Source organism: Oculina patagonica, chromosome 6 (assembly GCF_052425735.1).
Source record: "Oculina patagonica isolate OP01 chromosome 6, crgOcupat, whole genome shotgun sequence".
In the NCBI taxonomy this organism is placed as follows: Eukaryota; Metazoa; Cnidaria; class Anthozoa; order Scleractinia; family Oculinidae; genus Oculina; species Oculina patagonica.
The window spans coordinates 14,266,771-14,282,209 of record NC_135763.1 but is presented as its reverse complement, the minus strand read 5'-3'; the positions used below and the strand labels follow the sequence as shown (position 1 = coordinate 14,282,209).

General features: G+C 39.6%; 1 protein-coding gene and 2 long non-coding RNA genes across 3 annotated transcripts in view; 2 read left to right on the top strand and 1 right to left on the bottom strand.

Annotated features, from left to right (window-relative positions):
- Window positions 1-15,439, top strand: part of LOC144657375 (putative G-protein coupled receptor 45) — a 287,434-nt gene that overhangs the window by 136,714 nt on the left and 135,281 nt on the right. The gene's annotated exons all lie outside the window — the stretch shown is intronic.
- The window catches only part of LOC144657399 (uncharacterized), a 65,519-nt gene that overhangs the window by 9,111 nt on the left and 40,969 nt on the right, over window positions 1-15,439 (bottom strand). The window lies entirely within an intron of this gene.
- Window positions 14,560-15,374, top strand: LOC144657811 (uncharacterized). The gene is made up of 3 exons (XR_013571620.1): window positions 14,560-14,670; window positions 15,023-15,160; window positions 15,275-15,374. It is a non-coding gene; the product is annotated as an uncharacterized LOC144657811 (long non-coding RNA).

The following is a 15,439-nucleotide window of genomic DNA, read 5'->3' as shown; positions in this document are numbered from 1 at the left end:
TGTATTTATTTTTTCATCTAAGACTGTTTTCACATTGAGGAAGCTCCCTAAAATTCGAAACGTTGACCATCTTGCCTGTGAGTCACAGGTGGAATCTCTATGCAGTCTTGTAAGCATATGTGTGCGTAGTTTCAATCAGAATTTTTTTAATTCTTCAAAATTGTAAGCGTTGTGTTGCTCAGTTTTGTAGTGACTGGAACGAGACAGGGAATACTATGCATAAGTTACCAAACGACACATATTTGAGGCAACAGTAATTAAGTCTTCTGCAGTTGAAAAGAGCCAATTTTGTAGAGCAGTTGCCACATTCTCTCATTTGCCACATTCATTTTTCACCTGAGTGTTACAAGAAATTACCTGGAGGAAATGGGATTTAAATGACAAAAAAATTACTTCCTGGTGCTGTGCTGACGATGCAATAACCAGAAGCTACTAAGTCTTCAGAAGAAAGAGAGTGACAAATATGAACTAAGGACGGGGAGGAACAGTTTTCTGAGGGCTGTGGACAAGTAATTGTCATGGAATGTTAGCCAACACACCTGCAGATAAACGGGCACAGCCAACTCTCAACCTGGGTAATTCTGGATCAGTTGAGGTTCGAAAGAGCACTGGGAGTCCTGTGGACTATCGCGACAGATGTGGTCCAGTTTAAATTCGTAAAGCCAGACAAACAAGCGAGGTGTCCTGTCAACTATCAGTTCCCTTGACGATCCTGTGTGTTTTGTCTGTCCAGCTGTGCTAGAAGCAAAGAAGACCATGCAGCAGCTGTGGAAATAACAGTTGGGTTGGGGCGACCCTGTCCCAGAATTTGAGCAGGCCCACTGGGAACGTTTGAAGTCTGAGTTACCACTGCAGCTTTGCTGCAAGTTCAAATACCAAGATGCTCTCTCCAGCTTCAAAGAGAAGAAAAGGAAATCTCTGTCCACCAATTCTCAGCTGTATCAAAAGAAGGTTAGGGTATGTGCTCCTTTTTTCGGTTCGTTTATATAGATGGTTTAGTGCTTGTTTCTTAATCAAAGGTGAGAGCTATTTTAATCTCAAGCTGCATTGCTATCTGCCAAGATTTGTCGAGTTTAATGCTACATTAACCTACATGATTAACAGAGTGGTATTCTGGACCGATTCTCAGACTTCGTTACAGTACATTTAGAATAAAAAAGTATTTCAACACCTACGTAGCTAACAGAATTGCTGAATGGAGGCAATGTCGTAGGAAATTGAGCCAAGCTGACGATGCTTTGCACGATTTAAAGTTTCAAAAGTTATCAAATCAATATCGCTGTTGGAAAGGACCGGAGTATCTGTGGCAATTGGAGAATAACTGGCCCAAACCCGAGGTTGGCAAATTTTTTTACATGACGATCTTGAAGTTCGAAGTGAAGCACATACTCATTCAATCAGGACTATAAGCCCTCACCTTAGAGCTCATTCAGGTTGTTTACAAGATGATATTGCGCTACAGTTCTTAGTTAAAATTGCAGCTTTACGCTACTTGGCTAGCGCCTTTTTGCTACTGGGTGAGGTCCCAGGAAGCCTTTCCAAAGACAGGAACACTAATCACAGAAGTGCTAGAAGAGGCAACCCTGTTAATCGTGCGATTGCATTATGGCCTTTCGATAAGATCAGATAGAGTCACTAACTTTGCTGGCGCAGAACCTGAACTCAACGAAGCCATCAATGGCTGAAACCACGTAGAGATTTGCCAAGAATTGCAAAAGAGAGGAGTCAAGTGGACCCCAGCAGCAGCTCACATGTCTGGGTTCTGGGAGTTGAACTGGGCACAGCAACTATGAAAGGCCTTGTAGGTCTTTTCTCCATTAGAGCTCTGGTTTTCTTAAGTGAGCTGTACACTGGAAGCATTAGTGACAGAGAGTTAAAAAAAATGTCTCATGCTATTGACTGTTACTTACACCCTGGTGATGTCATGCGGACAAAGGGTTTGACATTCAAGATTACTTCCCTGCAAAAGTTGTGACAGTTAACATATACTATCATTTTTATAAGGTAAACAAAGTCAGTTTAGTAAAGAAGAAATGGGGTACTTAACATGACTCAAGGACAATGCAGTTCACCAAGGTCTGTAAATCTGAATGTTATACACTAAGGCTGAGTGAGATAAAAAAAAAACATTTGAAAACAGATTAGCAGACCAGTATGCTTGCAGCTTCTAACAACTGAGAATAAGAGGGCTTGTGCAATTTTGAGAACTTTCAAAACATCACTTGTGCCCATAAATCAGGTAGTACTCTTGCATTCATAAGATTTCCTTGATCTACATCTAGACAGAAAATGACACAGTTCTTAGAGTGACACGAAGCATAAGATTTTGTAATCGAAGGCAAAGAAGAAAGAAAACTCATGTACGAAGAATTGGAAGTTATTTCTTGCTAAAATAACGAAACTCGTAAAATGGCGAGCGAACGAATTAAATCCATTGAACAAAAACATAAATTGAAAGGCTCAACTACATCACGGTCGACCAAAACAAGCAAAATCTCCAACACAAGCCACAAATCTTCTCGTGCATCCTCTAGAAATTTGTCATTATCCTTGCGACAGAAAGAGTGATTCCTCAGGCTTTAAAATTAAAAGTCTTATCTTAGGTCCATGATCATGTTTCTGGTGATCATTTCGGAGTTCACAAAACTTTTCAGAAGGCTAAGCGAAGGTACTTGTGGAAAGGCATCTTTAAAGACGTTGAGCACTGCTGTGAGTCTTGTCAGGATTGCTCAATAAGGAGACCACGAAGGATCTCTATAAGAGACCACCATTATTTCGTATTTCTGTCAGCAATGCATTCGAAAGGGTAGCTGTTGATATTTCAGGCCCATTTCCACCGTAAAGGAAGGGTAATAGGTGCATTGTTGTTTTTAGCCATTACCTTCCATTTGGTGCGAATCATTTGCAGTTCCCGATGCTGAAGCTACTGTTATTGCTCGCCTGTTTGTTGACGAAATCATTGCTAGGCATGGTGCTCCAAAAGTGCTGCTTTCTTATAGAGGAAAGAACCTTATATCAAAACTACTAGCTGAAGTTTGCAAGTTTTTTTTTCAAATTCACAATGTAAACACGTCCAGTTATCACCCACAGACTGAGGGTTTAGTTAAAAGATTTAACTGTACTCTAGGCCCGTTGGCATCTGAAAGTTTTTTCACTTCTCCAGAATTTAACAATCGACAAAACCAAGTCTAAGAAGATAACATTGAAACATCACTAATTTTGCAGTACAACAAATTACTCTCTGGGAATAGTCAACTACTTTCTTCACTTAGCCTCACAGATGATTTCAAGGATTGTTTTTATGGCTGTTTTTAGGTTGTTTATCGAGTCATGTGGATTAATTGTAGTCTGAAACGCAGAAAAATTGATTTTGATGTGGTAAACTATTAGATTTGGCCTTGCTGCTGGTGGCTGTGCTCAATAAATGGAGGGAGCGAGGGTGACACGCTTTAACAGGTTGCGTATTGAAACATTGCCCCCTACAAGCAGAGGAAACTTTGGAGCAGGAGTGAAAAAATCGTTATGCAACGGCAAATATAAGCAAAAGGAAAATGAATGTACAAATTAAACAACGTTGACTTCAACAAACAAAAACTTTTAATTGAATGCCATACATGTTGTATTGATAACGATTCAGTCAAATAATAATTATTTCTTACTTTGTTTTTCTATCTGCTCAATGCACATCAAAGTTTGTTCTAATTTTTAATACACCTCAAAAATTTGAATGTTTTTTCAAAATAGTGGTTCCGTATGCTTGTTTTTAATCCCAATAACACCTGCTAAATATTATAATTTTGACAACAGTAACAAAGAGTGCCATATTGATATTGTGCTTATAGAATATTTTGCAGCTGATTGCGAAGCAGATAAGAAAAAGAGTATATATAAAGTTTACAAAATAAACGCACTAAAAAACATGATTATGGTAAGAAAAAAATTTAGGGAAAACGACAATCATTTTTTTCGCCAGGGCAAATATCTTCTTATGTAATAATTAGTTTTCAACTTGTATTTATTTTTAACTATTTTTTGTAAATATTATCGTACGTTCTACTTATTCATTTGTTTTGGTTTACTTATTTATTTATTTGCTCATTTATCGCTAGAAATGTTTTAATAAAGGTCCACATTAAATTAAGTTGTTGTTGTTCATATCCCTTTCCAAAAACTGAAGGAATATTTTAAGAGTCTGCAAATCGTCACCAGCGCAGCGAGCGAAATTCACGTATTCAATGAGTGTTTACTATGTAGCCAGCAAGTCATGGACTAATAATCCCCGTTAAGTGATTCACAGGGGAATTTGGAAGTTTGTCTGTGACACCTCTTGTGTGAATTGGGCCACTTACAAATTCTGTCACCACACTTTGGCAGCAGCTGAAGTATCCGAGGAGACTCACACGTTTTTAAGCAAAGTTGCCATAGGGGCCAAGGCAGATGCCACATCACTTGCCTTACTAGACATGCCAAAAAGTTTAGGAAAATAAACTGAAGAAAAAGCGACAGGTAGGAGAAAAGGTGGCCCCATAAGGAAGAAAACCTATGTAGTGGAGAACACATCGCCTACTTCAACAACAGCAATTACTACAAACTTAGAAGAGCATGTCTCGTGGTCCTCAAACTGCTCCAACTCAAAAATCTGGAAGCACTTCCTCCAGATGGCGATTTTTACATTTTCCATGAAACAATCCTACATTTTTCTTTTCGAAATCAAACCGTCCACTGTGGCTAACCACAGTGGATGGCTTTGAGTGAATAAGTCAGACGACCTTAAAAAAGGAAGCATGGGAGTTTTTTAATGGGGTTGATGGTGATGCGCTTCTGATACATTTTAAAGAAACAAGAGTTTTAAAAATACACTGTTTGGCAGCGACACTTGGATAAAGAGAAATCGGTGTGGACATAGGGTCAGAGGCATATGCCTTCTAACTTATTCCAGCATACACACCCACCTGCCACACAAGGATTGACCTTGCTAGCTGCTGTTATTCACTGTTCGCAGGGTTCGCAGGTTTGATCTAGGTGGCAATTCAAGAGTCAGGGGACCAGAGTTTTTACAGGTAGTAAACTTCTATCCAGACTAACTGCTGATGTCTGAACGTTGTGTGATCAAACACTGTCAAGGAAAATGAAGACCAATTTTCTTTCCCAATGGAGATGATGGATTGGCTGGTTTTCACATGTTTTGAAGAAAATGGCAGTCCTTGGGACTGGAACTGTTTGAGCAGCTTTCACAGACGGTTTGCCACACCCTCTGCATATTATTTTGACTCATGTAGACTTTATGGAATCCTTGAAATGGGGAGATTCAACACTAGGCTTTTCGAATCAGAAAAACAATTTTATCGATTATATGTTGAGGGTTGACCAGGAGAGTCAGTTGCATGCCTTTATAAACATCATCTCATTACCATGCATTTCTCATCGTTAAAAAACACCATTGAAAAGCCAAGATTGTTGCTAACGTTGGACGTCAACACTTCCCTGAAGTTGTTTCTCAAATGCACCCCCTTTTATAGACAGTAAAGAGTACGTAGATAGCTTCATATTTCAGACGAGGCTTTTTTGCTTTTTATCCATAGAGAAGGAAGAAGAGTTGAGTTGTTGATCCAGCAAAGGTAGAAGGAAGAGAAGGAGAAAATGGTCAAAACAGCAATGAAAGAATTGGGGAAAGACGAAACTATTAAAGCAAATTGCCAAAGATGCTTTGTTACAAGGAATTCCAAGGAACGCACTGTGAGTGGGTATAAGACAAGTTATGTTTAGTACAGGATAACCCAGCACGAAACATGATATATAACAAGACATTAAAACAAGGAGAGCAGTCATCCACTCCTGCTGTCTTCTCTTATGAAGAAAATACATCTGCAACACGATTTATCTACCATCCGTGCCATAATTCTTTGGGACACTAATTTCAACCATTATAACCTGCCATTCTGTTGGGAATTCCCAGAAATGAAAAACCCCCTTCCCCCTAAGCCGCTGTTGCAAAATAGACGGCAACGGAAGGTATTGTTTGTTCAAGGTACACAACATTGCAATGGAGCAGGGGGGTAATTGTTGATTTTTTTTTCCTGTTACAAGTGTAAAAAACGGCAAGTGTCCTGTGAGATTGATTATTAAAACGAGAAGCGTAGCAATTGAAAGAATCACAGGCTCAGACTCCATGTTGCAAATATCCACAGACGAAAGGCACGCAAGTACAAGTGGAATGTTTGGTGAATACTTATTTTTGCCATCAAATTGCAATTTTCATTGACAGACCATGACAAGTCAAATTTCATAGCTGCCCTGTTGTATGGATGCAAGACATGAAGAATGACAAGGCGGATAAAAAAAAAGCTTGACAGCTTTCTTAACAAATGCCTCAGGGAAATATTGAAAGTCTGTTGGCCCTTGTGCATGACCAATAACGAAATCAACGATGTCAAGCCACCTTTCCATCTTCTACCAATACAAAAGCATCATCCTTATATATTGAAACAAAGGTTAAAAAGCCATCTCAATCAGGAAAAGTTATTACTGCTAAGCAAACATCTGATAAACAGCTAGCCACAGCTACTGAACCTTTACCTGCCAAGCAACAATCTGTTAAACAACCAATCAGAACTACCAAGCAGCCATCTCCTGATAATCAACCAGTTGGAGGTACATGTACTAAGCAACCATCTTCTGACAAACAACCAGCCCAGCTGCTAAACCGACTGCTGCCAAGCGACTACCAGCCTCATCTTCTGTAAAACAGCCGGCTCCTGCTACTTGAGTTGCTGTCGCCAAGCAACCATCTCTTGTTAAAAACCAGCCCCAGCTACAACTCTAATTTCTGCTAAGCAACCATCTGCATCTTCTTTTGACCAGTTCTCTCACATCTACAAATAAACCTACAGCAATGAGGCAACCATCTTCAAAACAGGCCACTACTACAGCTGATCATGAATTTGACAACAAGGATGTGAAAGAAACTAAAAGACATATTTTTGCTATGGGTGTTCAAGTCATCACTTACCGAAAATCTGAATTTATTCAGTTAGCCAAAACTGTTGCTAGTATGAACCTTCCAACTTACCCTGACTTTGAAAATGATTCCATTGATACATGTTTACTAAGACGCCTTACTTTACCAGCTCGACAAAACATCCCTGATCCTTTTCAAATGACATCGTTGTCCAATGATTTTTCACAACTACCTCCATTTGGACTATTGGGCATTTTTAAACATTTAATTATGAGTAAAACAGATTATGACAAAGGCATGCTGTCATCCTGGCGCTCATTTAATGAGTATAATCTGTGCTTAAATGGCCATATTAGGAGCCTTAGATTTAAATCTGTACAAGACCTTGATGACAGTAGGTTTTTTGTGTCTAGCTGGGGTCATACCCACACAGAAGGAAAAAACCCAAAGAAGGCGGAAAGCTTTACAGGCTCTGGTTTGTCCTTGATTCAAATAGGTAAGTGAACTCTGTATTCTGCAGGAGCAAAGGGTGGAGCAGATGAAGGATGCAGACATTAAGTTGCAACTTTGTTTGAATTAGATATGTCTGCTAATTTGAACCCTAAACCAGCACCTACCCACAAACCAGTCCCAGAAATGAAAAATTTCCACAGCACTGTAAAGAAGAAGAAAAGAAAAGTGACCCCCTGTGATGAATCATGGGTTGATTCATTTGATGCCAGGCCCATGAAACATAGAGAGGGAACAACTATGAAAGAAAAAATTGACTTTGCAAACAAACTCAGAAAAATAGATCCCTGCTCTGGTATTCTTCATTTTGTACCATCTTCAAATGACTTTGATGATATTGAAAACATAGTCTGAACACAATATTTCACATCTGTATGTATCATCCCAAGCTAAAGACTATGTCAGGGCAAATATTGATAAGCTTTCAGAAAACAATCCGTTTAATTGTGCTGAAGAATTTCTGAAAGCCTTGACATTTTCAGTCAATGACATAATGGAAATCAATCAGGCTACTATGGGACAACACAAGAACAAAACCTGGCACGAGATGAGACACCTTCTACTTACCGGTAAAAAAATTAAATCACTGTATACAAGGCAAAAAAACTTTAGAAAGAATCCTCTCACTGATGTATTTATCGCTGTAAAAAATTCCACTGCATGACCAAACAGAATTTGAAGAAAACAAGGTGTATGCTGAAGCCATACAATATGGGATAAAAGAAGAGAACAATGCTAAATTTTACTACTCAAAAGTAAGTGAAAACAACACTCTTTATTTGAGCTTGGAGAGCCAGGCCTCCTCATAAGTAGACAATATTCCTGGATAGGAGCTAGTTTAGATGGCGTAAGAAAATGTCAGTGTTGTGAACCTTTAGTGGTAGAGTTTAAATGCCCATTTACATGGAAAGGCAATGACCAAAAAATTGCATTCCTGCTACCCAGCATTAGTGGAAAAAAAGATAAGGAAGGGAAGTATTTTTTTTTTTTTGATGAAAATCACATACATTATTTTCAAGTTCAGACTTGCATGGCTGTTTCAGGTTTCAAAACCTGTGATTTTGTTACCTATACACGTAGAGGCATGTTTGTAGTTACAGTTAATCTTACTGCTAAATATTGGGAAACTGATGTGGCAACCATTTTCGAGTTTTATTGTAAGCAAACAGTCCCCTTGTCAACAGGACAATATTTAATTCGCGCTCAAGCTAAAATCGAGTCACGCTATCACGTGAACAAAAACATGGAACTGCAACACAAAGCTTTCGCTTTCCTTGGGATTTTAGCCTTTTTAACCTGCATCTAGGCAAGAATGGCTAGCATATTAAATATGCAATGTATCTGCACAACCTGAACATTCGGCTGGCATTGTTGAATTATGAGCACCAAATGAGGCAACGTAGACAGCAAAGACTTGAAGACTACACAATCCGAATTGGTGGCATTTGCAGCGACCAAATGGATCATGGTTTGAAATACACTTTAGGAATCGGGCAATTCCTACCCAGTACTTGGAAGGACAAGAGATACCTTTGATGCACTTCTCAATCTGCTACATCCATTTCTTTTGAAACAAAACACCGCTTTGCACAATTGTATTCCCCCAGAGAAGGTACTTGCTCTTGGACTTTACTGTTTCGCACATGGAAACTCATATTTAGCCATAGGCGCTAACTTCGGTGTAGAGAAAAGTACCATGATCAAAGCAGCCCAAGATGTTATGGAAGCGCCATTTACATTAAATAGCTTTTCTAACGTTTTGTGACATTTTTGGCGAAGTCCAGGGCTTGGCAATTTTAAGTGGCGGTATCTTTGAACATTTGGTACATTCCGCTTTTTTTTTTTAATTGGTTGACAAATGAGACAGACCAGCAAAACCTACATGATGACAGATTTTTTGGTAGAATAAACAGCTTTTTATGCTGGTGCGACCCAGCCCTAATATACTTCAAATATTTGTATGCTTTTTATCAAAATAGTGGTTCTGTATCTTTGTTTTTAATCCCAATGATACCCGCTAAGCATTCTAAATTTGACAACAGTAACAAAGAGTGTCAAATTAGTATTGTGCTTATAAAATATTTTGCAGCTGATTGCGAAGCAGCTAAGTAAAAGAGTATTAGTTTACAAACTAGGACCACTAAAAACATGATAAGGAAAAAATAGGGAAAATGGAAATCATTTATTTTGCCAGGGCAAATATCTTAACTTGCGTATAATCAAATAATTCGTTTTTAACTTGTATATATTTTTATCTTTTTTTTCTGTAAATATTATTGTACGTTCTATTTATTCATTTATGTTTTGGTTTACTTATTTATTTGTTTATTTATTGCTAGAAATGTTGAAAAGGTCCACATTAGCCCTGGGCCGCCTTTTTAACTTAACGTTTTTGGCGTGTCTAACTTATTAGACACGCCAAAAAGAAAGGGAAATAATCTGCAGAAAAAGCAACAGGCAGGAGAAAAGGTGGCCCCATAAGGAAGAAAACCTATGTAGTGGAGAACACATCGCCTACTTCAACAGCAATTACTACGCCATCAGAGGGCATGTCTCATGGTCCTCAACCTGCTCCAACTCAAAAAAACCTGTAGCACTTCCTCCAAAATGCCATTTTTGTCATCAGGAGCCTTCGTGCCAACCTCAATGAACTGCTGCGACACCATGGTCTATAAATACCAAATATGGGTGCAACCAAAAGCTTTTTAACTCTGCAGCTGTAACTCAGCTGCCTCTCGACCTGGTGATTGTTGGCAAAATGAAAAGGGAGTACATTCATCATGGCGAAAAAAGGCTCTGCCAAGAATCGAAAGCTTATTTTCATGCCACCAAAGAGTGTCATGAAGTGAGCACGTGCCCTTACTCCTTGCCTAGAATTATACTTCTGGCCTGATAGCAGTTTGGGCAAAATCTGCAGAGTGATATCTGTTGACGTAATCATTTCGTTCAAGGTAAGTATTTTTTGTCAAAGAATCTTTAAACTTGTCGCTGTCAACTTCCCTTTGCAGGAAACAACTTATTCTTTTGGGGGAGTTTCTGCAACTGCAACCCGTCCCAAACACATTTGACAAGGGCAGTATTATGTTTCTATCGTCAGTTTTTGCGGCTTCAATTCCTCACAGCTTTGAGCTTACCCAGGTTATGGGACAATCCAATGCCAAATTTCTGTTAGCTATATGTGACCTGAGAATGGGTAAATGTTGACAAGAGCCGAAAATTTCTTCATGGCACTTTGCACTAACATTTTCATTTGTTAAAGGCTAAAGTCTGATACCCGAAAGCTTGTTTTTAAACCTTTTCACCAGAGAACATTTTACCTTTTTAATACATGTCTAATCCTGGTTACAGTTCTATTTCTACAGTCCCTTTGATCGGGCACTAAGCGGGGAAAGAAAAAGAGGATGACTAAGAGAATTTTGGCAAAGAACAGTGGAAAAGGAACGAGCTGAGCTGGGATTAACACCAGTCCCCAAACAACTCCAGGTGTTTTAACATCCCTGGTAGGAGAAGGGAAAGAGTGTAATGCGTACGCCGATGGAAAACAGTGTAAAGCACTTTTGGATATGGTGTCAAGATGGGTTACATGGCGCGAGAAGTGAAAGACAATCTCTTTTGACCATTGGACCATTGATTTGAAGTTCCCTAGTGAAGAGTCTGGCGTAAAGGGCAGTCACAAGACAATGGCTGTGATTTTCCCTGATATGGAATAAAACCAAAGCGCTCCCAAAAACAAAATAACAGTAAAAGGAATATTCCAATTTCAATTTTTTGGGGAACAAACATGGTGAAGCATTTCAAGGATGAATGTTCCAAGGGTACAGGGGACCAATATCTGCTATGGGCCATGTTTTCATCTGTGTGGAAAAGATCGACATCCCCACCAATTCTTGCTTATCCAGACTTTACTCTGCCATTCATGCTACAAACGGATGCCTCTGAGGATGGTCATGGTGCAGCTCTGTACCAGGTTCAGGAAGGCACAAAACGAGTAATCGCCTATGGAAGTCGTACAGTCAATGAGGCTGAGAAACGCTACTTGGCATATCACTGCGAAATCCTGGCACTAAAGTGGGCAGTCACAGAGAAGTTTAAAGATTACTTGTATGATCACTACTTTCGTGTCTCGACAGACAGCAATCCACTCACTTACATTACAGACCCCAACACATTAAATGCGACAGACCACCATTAGTTGGCAATACTTGCAGCTGATAATAAGTTTTCTTTTTTTCCAATGTACTTAAGAAAAAGACAATTCTTTAGTTACAGTGAAAGTACTAAAACCATGGTCACTGGAATTATTTCTGAAGGGTTTTTTTTTGTATAGGAAAGGAAACCATATAAAAAGCTAGAGTAATAAACCACAAGGCCTACAATGAATTGTGTGCCGTACCTGCTGCTTATTTCCTTTGCATATCGGAAATAGTAGTGTTTACTGATGAATAAAGATAATAAGAATAGTATTTTAAGGGAGAACAACTTTATTTTTGGTTGTAATATCTAGGAGTGGATGGGAATCAAAATCATGTCCACACATGGTGGTTGACAGCATCATGTTTGTATTATGAGGGGAAAGTCCAAACAACTTTGTGGAGTAGCTAGGTTCTTTGAAATTTCCTCCACCAATTATCATCTCAGATATACCACATCGCCTAGCAGCACACGCCAATAACACAATACCACAGTTTTTCACGCCAAACAAGAGTCCTTATGTCGAATAACTAGGGCATTGTAGAATGGAATGGAATGGGATTACTTAGAAGCTGGCCACAAGAAGAGGCCCTGCGATGGCACTGGTGGATCTGTTAAACGAATGGCTGAAGAAGCAGTTAGTAGAAAGTGATCATCCATAGAGCGTGTCTTGAGGCGGACAGCAGACAGTCATTTTTGCATGATTTTTCATGTTATGTTTATTATGGCAACGACAAGCTGAAGTATTCCTTCACAGTACACAGGAAGCCAGTCTGTTACAGTGGCTGGTACTTGTCTTTGTGGTTATCACGAAGATGGTACCTTGTCTATTATTAATCTATTGCCTTAGATTGCCATAAAAAATTGGTATCGAATTGTAAAAAGTAGTTCAAAAATAAAATTACATAATAAGAAAATACCAATAGTTTCAGTTTTTTTTTTTGCTTAGAAAATTATTGAACCGAAAACTAAATGAAAAAAAAAAAATGCAATGAAATGCAAAATAGAGTATGAAAGCAAAACTTTGCAAGGCCTATCATTGCCATAGACCGGAACGACTTGCGGTTGTGCATGAGCAACCATCCTTTGCAGTCGTTTAAAATGGCGAGCAAAGATGACACATGGAAGAATTTTAAGAACGCCATGAAGGACAAAAAAGTGGGACATAAGCAAGAGAAAAAATTACCCCAAACAGAACAAAGAAGAGATTGTTATGCGAGAGTTAAGCCCACACGTTACTGGCAATGAACTCGAACCTCAAAGACATTCAATGTTCCCCAGTAGTGAAACAACAGTCAAGGCAGCTCCTGGTGAAGCATGCCATGTCTTTGTCCAGGAAGGTGACAATCTTGATTATACTGAAACCTACCAGCACAAGATCCCTACCACTGATGATGTTCTGGTTTCTCAGCCATTTAGGAGAATACCACCAACCCAATATCAAGAGGTGAAAGACCACATACAGAACCTGGTAGAAAATGGAATCGCTTCAGAATGTCACAGCCTCTATGCTTCTCCAGTTATTATTCCAAAGAAAGATGGTTCCATGAGGCTATGCACTGACTATTTGAGCCTGAATGCAAAAACAGTGCGAGATGCCTTTCCTTTGTTAAAAATGGAGGAGAGCTTGAATGAAGTCGACAACAACACCAAGTGGTTCAGTACCGTGGATCTAGCCAGTGGATTTAACCAGGTGGATATGGACCCTGCAGGCACAAGACCGCATTTATCACCCCATTTGATCTCTATGAATACAATAGGATGCCATTCGGATTGAGCAATGCACCTGTCACCTTTTCCAAGACATTGCAAAGGTGTTTTAAGGAGCTGATTTTACATATTCTGCTGGTTCCCATGTAAAAATTAATCTGGGATCCCGGGCGGGATAGGTGGGATCCCGGGCGGGAAAGGTGGGATCCCAGGTGGGATAGCCGGGATCCCAGGTGGGACAATTGGGATCCCGGGTGGGACAATTGGGATCCCGGGTGGGACAGTACGAATCCCAGCTGGGACAGTTGGGATCCCGGGCAAGCCAGTAGGGATCTCTGGTGGGAAAGTCGGGATCCCAGGTGGGACAGTAGGGATTCTGTGCAGGAAAGTTGGGATCACGGGAGGGGCAGCTGAGATCACAGGGGGAAATGTTGGGATCCTGGGTGAGACATTCAGGATCTGTGGTGGGATTTGTAGGATATAAGCCTGGATTCCAAGCAAGTAGTACAAAAACTATTTCTGAGATCCCAAGCAAAAGAGCTGTGATCTGGCAGGATATATAAGTGGGATCTAGGTGGGATAATTTAGGCTGTTAAAATTCATGGCCGGCCAGCTACTTTTTTGATAAAAAATGTCACCAATTAAAAAATACAGAACACGTTTTACTATATTTATAACTACCGTAAAGTTCCGTGTATAAGCCGCACCTTTTTCCTCTAAATTCAAGTCAAAAATCGGGGGTGCGGCTTATCTACGGAAACATCTCTGGTTGGAGTTCTCAAAGGCCTAATTAATATTCATAAAAAACTTCTCAAGACGTCATGAAAACTTTGTTGTTGTTCACTACCTTTTAGTTCCTCTGCAAAGCTGTTTGCAGTGAAGCGTGCCAGTCACTTCGAATCATGTCTTTCTGCCGCGTGCGAGAAGGCACCAAGATAAACGCAAATACTCACAAGGCAAATTCCTGACCGCTTCGGTTTTTTATTGACCTTCACAGCAAATACATCTGCTGGATTAACAAACTCTTATTCTGCATGAAGTTTTAATCCAGTTGCGGGTAGCAGTTTCCAAGAATCTTGAAATAAAAACGTGGTTCCTTTCGAAGTAAATGCCGCCATGTTTGTTTTTAATGCCCAGACTCCTCTCTACAATTTAGAGCTTGGCTACTAAGCATTCATCATTCGCGAACGATTCGAACGAATTACAAGCGTTTCAGGAGTGTTTAAAAGTGATAATCTCGAAAAAATGATATCAAGAGAGCATCCAAGTTTAAGATATTGTGAACTCAAACTAAAAAGGAGGTATGACAAGTGAAATTTAGCTTTCGTAAGTCTTAATTTATATTAAACATTGCAACAACCACCGTGTCAGTGTCTCGAAACTGTGCTTGTTTGCCCTTGATTGTTTACCAATAGAACTTCACTTGAACTTCAAACTTTATGGTCTGTATATTTTTTTCCAAAATTTGAGCTTCCAAATCGGGGGTGCGGCTTATCTACGGGTGCGGCTTATACACGGAACTTTACGGTATATCTCCCAGATGCAGCACAGCTTATATACAAACACATTTACTTGTACATGTCATGTTTTATTTCTTTAAATGATATTGTTTTTGGTCATCTGCATGTATAACCATAGATTTCTGTCTGTAAGATAAACCTAGAGGACGCTTTGGCCGAACTTCAACAGGGAAAGCTCTCTAAGGATGTTGCGCGGCTGAGCACTGCTGCAGTCAAACTTTTGATGAAAGAGTCCACTGATGGAACAGCTCGACTGGCTGGCCCTGGAAAGGTATGGTTTTAATTGCCTCTGTAACCTTTTTCGGTAACCCTTTTTCCTTTTCTTAAATCTTATTCATCTAACACAATCTAATGAAAGGACAACTTTTTTGATTTTGGTCTATAGTCTTTAGTAATTCAACACGTCCCACAAGCTGAGAAGTCCAGTGAACAGGTATCCGAAAGGCACCTGCGCCGTCGAACAACTGCAATAAAAAAGATGGGCCACACAGTAAGCAGTGGAGGGATGGACAAACACATCGTTCACTTGCTACGGAGGGAGTCGAAAGAA